Here is a 9,972-nt window from a genome sequence, read left to right as displayed (position 1 = left end):
GCTAAGGGCACGTACCAAAAATAGATAGATAGATAGATAGATAGATAGATAGATAGATAGATATTTCTGTGCCTTTTTTTCTTTGTACACTTCATGTTTCTATCTTCAAGCAAACAAACCAAGACTTTTTTTCTTGGTTATTCTTTCTGCTTTTCCCTCTTTTGCTCTTTTTCTGTCTCCTCTCTCTTTTTTCCCTTATCTTCTCTTTATTTCTTTTCCTTAACTTTCCAATACTGAAAAACATTTTTTTTCATATTTGTTGATTTTTTAAAATTTGCAATCTCTTTTTCAACACAATTTACAACCTCATCCCCATTCTAATTATACAAGAGCTAAGTGGAAGAAAGTTCTAGAATAAATACATCAAAATAAAGAGGCAAAGCTGCGAAAGAAACTAAGTTGCATGCAGTAGGTCTGTCTATGAGGGTGGGGATGTGTCTAGGAAATAATACAGAGTAAGACAAAGTAATTAGAAGGTTTCAACTAAAGTTCTTTGAGTCATCTTTGTCTTTAGCTCTATGTTTAAGGATTTGGGTGAACTCAGTGTAATTGAAATTCCCCTTTTTGTCAATAGGTGCTTCTCTGTACAGATCATCCACTCCCTTATCTGTAAACCCATCTCCCATTGCTGTCAGCAGCTCTCTCAGGTAATCTTCCTGAATGGTGCCAGTTGCTTCTTCAGCGCAAGCAAAAGCATTTCTGATGATATCTTCTGAATCTGTGTCATTTAACTTCTCACTAAACACAATGAGGAACATGGCAAAATGTATGCGCCCTGGAGCCTCATTTATCATGGCTTCAAGAATCCATTGGATTCTTCCCCAGAGAAGCAAGCATATCATGCAAATCTTCCGTGTCAATGAAACCTCGGTTTTGTTCAACTGTGTTGAATGCCTCTTTTATTTTTTTATTTTTATTTTTATTTTTTTGAATCCTCACCAAAGGACATTTTTTGATATTTTGTTAAGATAGAGTGGGAGGGAGAGAGAGAGAGAGAGAAACATCGACATGAAAGGGACACATTGAGTAGTTGCCACCCGCACAACCCAACCAGGGCCGGGGACAAACTGCAACTGAGGTACATGCCCTTAGTGGGAACCGAACCCAGGTCTCTCTGGACCGCAGGCCGACGCTCTAACCACTGAGCCAAATCAGCCAGGGCGAATGCCTCTTTTAATTACTCCAAAATCTGTAACTCGTCAAACATGGCAAATGCATAAGATGTTGCTTGCTGGGCGTGCTTCTTGGTGGCTTGGTCTTTGCCTTTTTGCTGGATATTGTGGCTGTTTAATTCACCACTCGACACCAGAATCCAGGCTGTCCAACAGGAGATGATGAGCGACTCCCATGAAGCAGTGGGCTGAAAAACATTTAAAATAATTTGTTTGAAAAGAGATATATAAGAAAGAGTATAGGTGCAGGGATTCAAGTCCTAGCTTCCCACTTCCAAGTACCATAGACCTTGAGAAAATTGTTATCTCCTCTCAGCTTCAGTTTCCTCACCAGTGAAGTGGGGAAATGAAGCCTACCCCAGACTTGTCAGGATTACCTGAGATCAAGTATGTGAAACAGCCAATATGGAGTAAGTATCCAATAAACACTGGTTCACCTTCTCACTCAAATAGAGTTTTATTGTCTTTGTTCTTAATTTTGAAAGAAATAAATGAAATGTTTTCTATTTTTCTCAAAAACTTGCTTTATACTTAGTAGACTTGAACTTACTTTCTTTTTTTTTATTTTTTATTTTTATTTATTTATTTTTTTGTTACAGATATTTCACCTTTTTTACCCAATTGGCACCACCCTCCCCACCCCACCCCCGCCCCGTCCCCGGCTTAGTTGTCCATGTCCATTGGTCATGCATACATGCATATAAGTTCTGTGGTTTATCTCTTCCCACCCTCCCGCCCCCTCTTCTGAGGGATGTCAGTCTGTGCCCTACTTCCATGTTTCTGGGTTTATCCTATTCCTCAGACTGTCATGTTCATTATATTCCGTATATAAGTGAGATCATGTGGTATTTGTCTTTTTCTGCTTGGCTTATTTCACTTAGGATAATACTTTCCAGGTCCCTCCATGTCGTCTCAAAGGATAAGAGATCTTTCTTTCTTACCGCTGCATAGTACTCCATTGTGTATATGTACCACTGTTTTTTTTATCCATTCGTCTACTGATGGACACATGGGCTGTTTCCAGATCTTAGCTATTGTAAATAGTGCTGCTATGAACATGGGGGTACATATATTCTTTCTGATTGGTGTTTCAGGCTTCTTAGGGTATATTCCTAGAAGTGGGATCACTGGGTCAAATGAAAGTTCAATTTTTTTTTTTTTTTATCCTCACCCGAGGATATTTTTCCATTTTTTGTACAGATAGAATGGGAGGGAGAGAGAGGAAGGGAGAGAGAGAGAGAAACATCGACGTGAAGGGACACATCGAGTGGCTGCCACCCGCACGACCAACCAGGGCCGGGGACAAACTGCAACCGAAGTACGTGCCCTTGGCGGGAACCGAACCCGGGTCTCTCCGGACCGCAGACCGACGCTCTAACCGCTGAGCCAAAATTTTTTATTTTTTGAGGTAACACCATATTGTTTTCCATAGTGGCTGCACCAGTCTGCATTCCCACCAGCAGTGTACTAGAGTCCCCTTTTCTCAACACCCTCGCCAACACCTGTTGTTTGATGATTTGTTGATGGCGGCCATTCTGACAGGTGTGAGGTGATACCTCATTGTTGTTTTAATTTGCATCTCTCTGATGATTAGTGACGTTGAGCATTTCTTTATATGTCTCTTAGCCATTTGTATGTCCTGTTTGGAGAGGTGTCTATTCAGCTCCTCTGCCCATTTTTTAATTGGGTTCTTTGTCTTCCTTTTGTTGAGTTGTATGAGCACTCTATATATATATTGGAAATTAACCCCTTATCTGATACATCATTGGCAATGATGTTCTCCCATACAGTGGGTTGCCTTTCTATTCTGATGATTGTTTCTTTTGCTGTGCAGAGGCTTTTTAGTTTGATGTAGTCCCATGTGTTCATTTTTTCCTTTGTTTCTGTTGCCTTAGGTGATGTATCAGTGAAAATTCTGCTGCGTATGATGTCCGAAATTTTGTTGCCTACATTTTCTTCTAGAATTTTTATGGATTCACGGGTCACATTTAAGTCTTTTATCCATTTTGAGTTTATTTTTGTGTATGGTGTAAGTTGATGGTCTAGTTTCATTTTTTTACATGTAGCTGTCCAATTTTCCCAACACCATTTATTAAAGAGACTGTCTTTACTCCACTGTATGCTCTTGCCACCTTTGTCAAATATTAATTGAGCATATTGCCTTGGGTCCATTTCTGGGTTTTCAGTTCTGTTCCACTGGTCTATATGCCTGTTCTTGTGCCAGTACCAGGTTGTTTTGGTTACCGTCGTTTGTAGCATAACCTGATATCTGGTATTGTGATCCCACCTACTTTGTTCTTCTTTTTCAAGATTGCTGTGGCTATTCAGGGTCTTTTTTGGTTCCATATGAACTTTTGAAGTATTTTTTCTAGTTCTATGAAATATGTCGTTGGTATTTTGATGGGGTTTGCATCGAATCTATAGATTGCTTTGGGTAGGATGGACATTTTACTGATGTTAATTCTTCCAATCCATGAACAGGGTATGTGCTTCCACTTTTTTATATCGTCCTCTATTTCTTTATTCAATGACCTGTAGTTTTCTGCAAATAGGTCCTTTACTTCTTTGGTTAAGTTTATTCCTAGGTATCTTAATTTTTTTGGCGCGATGGAAAATGGGATTGTTTTTTCAGTTTCTCTTTCTGTGAGTTCATCATTGGTGTACAAGAATGCCATCGATTTCTTGACGTTAATTTTGTATCCTGCTACTTTGCCAAATTCATTTATTAAGTCTAGTAGATTTTTGATGGAGTCTTTAGGGTTTTCTGTGTATAATATCATGTCATCTGCAAATAATGACAGTTGACTTGAACTTACTTTCTTCCGTTAATAATCAGGGGGGGTTTTGATGGAAAACAATTTCCTACCTATCACTGTTTCTCAAATTGTGTTCCACAGAACATTAGTATCCTATTAGACATTAATGAGGTCAAATTATATCTTCTTATAGATTCATGGTGCACACTAGCCTATTAAAAGCAACTCTTTGAGCCTGGCTGATGTGGCTCAGTGGTTGAACATTGACCAATGCACCAAGAGGTCACCAGTTCAATTCCTGGTCAGGGTACATGCCCAAGTTGTGGGCCAAATACTCGTGGAGGACATGCAGGAGGTGGCCAGTTGATGTTCTTTCATTGATGTTTCTCTCTCTCTCTCTCCCCCTTCCTCTCTCTCTAAAATCAATAAAGAAAAATTAAAAAAAAAAAAAAAAGCAATTCTTTGAGCAATTTCTGGGAGCAACTTTAACTCAATGTTTTCCCTCATTACTTGACCATCCCATTTTTCATGTAATGCCCATTAACATTCTGCATAAAATCCAAGCAATCCCTTTCAGAAAATGCTAATCTAGAGAGATGGATGGATTTCTATATACTTCAAGCAATTTTCATAAATATAACTTCTTTCAACAGAGAGATAAGCGTTAAATAGCACCCAGTTAAAAGTATATTCTTGGGCAAGGGCCTAAAGAATTTCAATTTGGTGTTTTGGATTGTCTTAATCTTGACTATTTTATTCTTTTTTAAAAAATATTTTCTTTATTGATTTTTAGAGAGAGAGAGGAAGTGAGAGGGAGAGAGATAGAAACATCTATGAGAGAGAACATCGACTGGCTGCCTCCTGTATATCCCCCACTGGGGATCGGGCCTACAACCTGGGCATGTGTCCTGACCTGGAATTAAACCGGTGGCCTCTTGGTGCATGGGTCAATGCTCAAACAGTGAGCCACACTGGCTGGGCTCTTTTTTATTTATTTATTTAATGTGGCTATCAGTCAAAGGACACCGGCTGAGTGGTCCCACAGAGTACAGATGACAAAGACAAATCACACACGCTCTTTGTTTTTAAACCTCAGTTTTCTTGTCATGAATGTGAGAGATTGGGGGCTTTTTAATCTCATTGGGTCCACAGGCTTGCTCTGGACCCAATGAGATTACCTATGTGAAAGTGCAGTCTATACCAGAGCATCTTGGACTGGTTGCAAAATAATAACTTTGGAATACTGCCAACTGAGGGAGGGACATTTAACAGTTCTAAACAGAAATAATCATCATTGCCAAGTTGGATAGAGGGAGGTCGTTGAGATCAGACCCAACTAGGGTATAATTTTTCTTTCCAAAGGAATTTTAACGGTACACATAACACTCAGATTAGATGACCCAGGCCTGGACATATGGGCTAGTTGAAGAAAAAAAAGAAAACACACTACCATAGGGTTGTTATGAGGGCAAAGTAAACATATAATAAAGATTAGTTATTATTAAAAAGCAGTAAATACTGTTTGAGAAAGATATATCTAAGTATCTGATGAAAGGCAATGATGCCCACTTATAGAACTAAAAGCAGGCAAAATACTCTCAAAATTATCAGAAAGAAAAAAACCCAAAGAATACACAGAGAGTCTATTGAAAGACTGTAAAAATGATGCTAAGGAAGCATAAAAATGGAAAATAAGATTACAGAACTAAAACTATACATAATAATTAAAATAATAAATGTGAACAGGATGAACTTAATGAAAGACAAATACTCAAATTGATCAAACAAACTGAATCAGTCTACAAAAGCCATACCTAAAAATCAGAAATTGATAAAGCCCAGTGTTGGTGATAATGGTGCAAAGCTGTCCTGGGAAAATAAATTGGTATAACATTTCTGGAAGGAAGCTAGCCCAATTGTATCAAAATGGAAAGTGTGCACTCCACTGTATTGAGCTAATTCATTCTAGAAATTAGCCTTAGGAGAAACTTGCACAAAAGCAAAAAGCTGAACACAGGATGTTTATCAGTGTGTAGTTTATGGTAAACATTTTTTAAAATGCAAACAACCTAAATGTTGAACAATAGGAGAATGGTTGAGTAAACCATGATTTATAAATATTCTGGATAGTTGGCAAACATTAACATTCATGGTGTTAGTCTATAGTTATTGACTTGCTTATCCATCAATTGCATATTCTGAGTGAAAAAAGTCATTACAATCCTGGCTGGTTTGGCTCAGCAGTTAGAGCATTGGCCTAGGGACTGAAGGGTTGTGGGTTTGATTTCCGGTCAAGGGCATGTGCCTGGGTTGCAGGTTGGATCCCCGGCCTCAGTCAGGTTCATGTGGGAGGCAATGGATCTATGTGTCTCTCTCACATTGATGTTTCTCTCTCTCTCTCTCTCTCTCTCTCTCTCTCTCTCTCTCTTTCCTTTCCTTCCACTCTCTAAAAACCAATGGAAAAATATCCTTGAATAGAACTAACAAAAAAAGAAAGAAAGAAAAAAGTGATTACAGAAGAACATGTAAATTATGAATCCATGTATATGAAACTGTATACATACACCTCTATGTGTATATACTGCATAGAGGTGTCTAAAGGATGCTCACCAAAATTGCTGGCTCTTGCTTTGGGTGGTGGGATTTTGGGGGTGATTTTTATTTCCTGGGGTTTTTTTGTTTGGTTGGTTGGTTTTTTGTATCCTCACCAGAGGACATTTTTGCATTCATTTTCAGATAGAGCAGGAGGGAGAGAGAGAGAGAGAGAGGGAGAGAGAGAGAGAAACAATGATGTGAGAGAGACACATCCACTGGCTGCCACCCACATGGTCACCGAGGACAAACTGCAACGGAGGTACATGCCCTTAGCGGGAACCGAACCTGGGTCTCTCAGGACCGCGGCTACGCTTTAACCACTGAGCCAAACCGTCCAGGACTATTTCCTATTTTGTACTTTATCTTGGGTAAAAACACTGGTCATGAGAACACTGTTTTTGTGTATGTGTCTAAAAACCTATATGTCTTTAAAGCCACTGGGTCAGCCTGTATGCTTCATTCCTGTCATTCTCCCAGTTATAAGCTTTAGGAAAGGGAAAACAACAGGTGGCTATCAGGAAGTCATGCCCTGGCAGGTTTCTTGCCTGGAGAGACCAACAAAGAATAGTCATGTAGAACCAGCCACCATGTCATCTCTCTCTCTCTCCCTTCCTCTCTCTCTAAAATCAATCAATAAAATTTTTTAATTAAAAAAAAAAGGCAACTCTTAGGACAGGAGTCAGAGTTACTGAATGCAGGCCCTTCTCTGTGTGTTTGTTTATAACAATTTCTTGGTTTCTGTGGTGTCTATAATAGAGCAGATAGGATTTCCCCCCAATTAGAAGTCTACAGCAGCTCATTTCTGGGACTTCCTGACGCGGCTCTGTGCTGTCTGGCAGCCGAGGGTTCTTGCAGCAGTGGCTCCATCTGCAGCAGTGAGACAGGGCGAGTCTAGAAGGAGCCTAATGCTTTATTTATTGTTTGACTCTTAAAAAAAAAAAAAGACATCAATTACTTTTGTAAAAACAACCAAGCTAAGCTATTTTGTAGAGGATAGAGTGGTCAACTGTGTCCCAGTATGATAAGCTCTGAGACAGGTTCACTGGAGGTAACACAGGGAGCTTAATAAGTGACTTGGTCAAGAACAGTGTCTGCGTGGTGAGGGCAGGGGAATGGCTTGAGAGAGAGAGGAAGTGCAGAAGTGGAGGGAATTAGACAACTATTTCTGGAAGTTTGGCCATGACAACAAGATAGGACACAGAGCAATGAGTGAGTGAGGACAGGAATGGGGAGGCAAGAAGAGGTATTTAATTTTTTGTTTGTTTTTGTTTTTATTTATTTTTAAGATTGAAAAGAGCCTATAGATAAGAAGAGGATGATTCAGCAGGGAAAGGGGATGCTTACTCCATAGTGGAAGTATCTGGAAAGGGGGGAGGGAACAAAAACCAAAGCACCAGGAAAGGAGCTGGCCTGAAACAGAATGAGGAATGTTGTAACTGTGGGAAAGGAGGAAAAGCCAGGTAGAGGTCAAATGGAGAGCTGCCTCTCCAATAAAAATAGAGATTGGAATAAAGATGGCCCAGCAGGGGTCAGTACCTCTATATATTTTTGATCTGGGGACACTCACCCTGTTGGACTCTAAAATGGGAAAGCTGTCTGTGATGGAAATGTTCATTATCTTGAATGTGGTGGTTTCACAGGCATATACACGTTGAAACTCATCCATTTGTGCACTTTAAACAGTGCAATCTGCGATACATCAATTATACCTCCATAAAGTTGTAAAGAATTTCTTTTTGTGGTTTTAAACCGGCATGCGTCAGTCAACAGGGGGCGTGGTTGTGCACCACAAGACGGAAAATGGTTTTCCTGTGTTTTAGTTTCATGGTTCTGTTTTTTTCTGATCTTTTCTCAGATGACAGAGCTCTTATTTACAGGCATTAAAAGAAAGCAATTAAGTAATTACAGGCATGAAGATACAGGCAAATGAATATGCCAAGGTTAGAGTAAAGCCCAGAGCTGCTGAAATACTCTCAGTGCCTGAGTAGCAAGCATTTACAGACTCAGCCAGGGAAAGGATGAGACAGCAGGACAAAAGCTTTTCTTCACAGTCATGTGTGAGCCAAGTAAGGGCTTCTCTGATGGCAAAGATTACAGTTGCTGCTTCCAGAAAACAGGTTTGTTCCCTGTTTTTGTGACTAGGTCAGTGCCAGGACAGACATCACACTAATGGCTGATTGAAGAGGTGAAGGGAACAGAATTGAGAAGAGGCTTTTTTGTGCCACATGCAGGTTTGAGGACTTTCCTGCAGCTTGAGACAGAGGAAGCCTTGGGTCCTGACTCACTAGGGTCATTATTTTCTCCTCTGTTAATTGCTCAGTGTAACATTTGAGGGCAGTTAATTTCTTTCCTTTGGGTCTCTATTTTCTCATCTGCAAAATCATATTGATAGTCTTTGCCTTGTCTACTTTTCAGAATGAAAGTGAAAGGCTCTAATGAAAACACTGAAAAAGTGAAAGGAACTGTAAATGAGATCTTAATGCAACTGCCACAATTCAGCAACACTGGTGGTGTTCCCTGGTTTGTGGAAAGGTTATATACATCCCCTGGGCCTCCTCTGCCTCTCCCAGGCACTTGTGGCCAGTGTTATTGATTGAGGACATGGGCAAGTGACTCCTTCCTCCCACCCAAGGCTCCATCCATCCTACCTATCATAACAACATCATGACATTATTAGCTCATCTTACAGAGCTATGTAAAAAGAGGTAGTGAGTTTAAGTGTCTCTCCTTGGGTTATAAGCTAATAACCCCGAAGAGCTGGGATTTGAACACAGAATTCAAACTTTAATGTCTTGCCCACATTTCTCTGCTATCTTTTAAAACATTAGTACTTCGTCAGTGCACTCAGCAGTCCTGCAGATCTGTCTCTTGCTTCAACAGTGTTTGAGCTGAATAGACCCAGGGATGCCCCTTCTTCCAGCCTCCCACCACCTTCCAACTTCTTTTTCAGTTGTAACCTTAGGAACCATCTCAGCCATCCTCTGCCTCCAGGACCAGCCAATACCATTTTTGCCTAGCAACCATGAGCTGCCAAATTTCTTAGAAATTTTCCACCAAGGTGGAGGCCACTGTCAGCCACCTGGTCAATCTGCATCTGTGGCCTCTTATACCTACCCCTCTCTGGGCTATTTTGACCATGACTATGTGGCTCTGGAGGGTGTGGGCCACTTATTCCATGAGTTGGCCACGGAGAAGCTTAAGATCTCCCAGTGTCTCTTAAAGATGCAAAACTAGTGCAGTGGCCACACCCTCTTCCAGGACTTGCAGAAGCTGTCCCAAGATGAGTGGGGTAAAACTCAAGACAGAATGGAAGCATCTGTGGTCATGGAGAAGAACCTGAACCAAGCAAGCCCTTTTGGATCTGTATGCCCTGGGTTCTGCCCACACAGACCCCCATCTCTGCAACTTCCTGGAGAACCACTTCCTAGATGACAAGGTGAAAGTCATCA

At 40.5% G+C, this 9,972-nt stretch overlaps 1 pseudogene; it reads right to left on the bottom strand.

The window, feature by feature from the left end:
* Positions 1 to 479: 479 nt before the first annotated feature.
* LOC118623247 lies at positions 480 to 9,530 on the bottom strand (annotated as a pseudogene).
* Between the last annotated feature and the right edge of the window lie 442 nt (positions 9,531 to 9,972).

This window comes from Molossus molossus, unplaced genomic scaffold (genome assembly GCF_014108415.1).
Source record: "Molossus molossus isolate mMolMol1 unplaced genomic scaffold, mMolMol1.p scaffold_m16_p_1, whole genome shotgun sequence".
NCBI classification, from domain to species: Eukaryota; Metazoa; Chordata; class Mammalia; order Chiroptera; family Molossidae; genus Molossus; species Molossus molossus.
The sequence above is the reverse complement of the archived record's forward strand: the minus strand, read 5'-3'. Positions and strand labels throughout refer to the sequence as shown.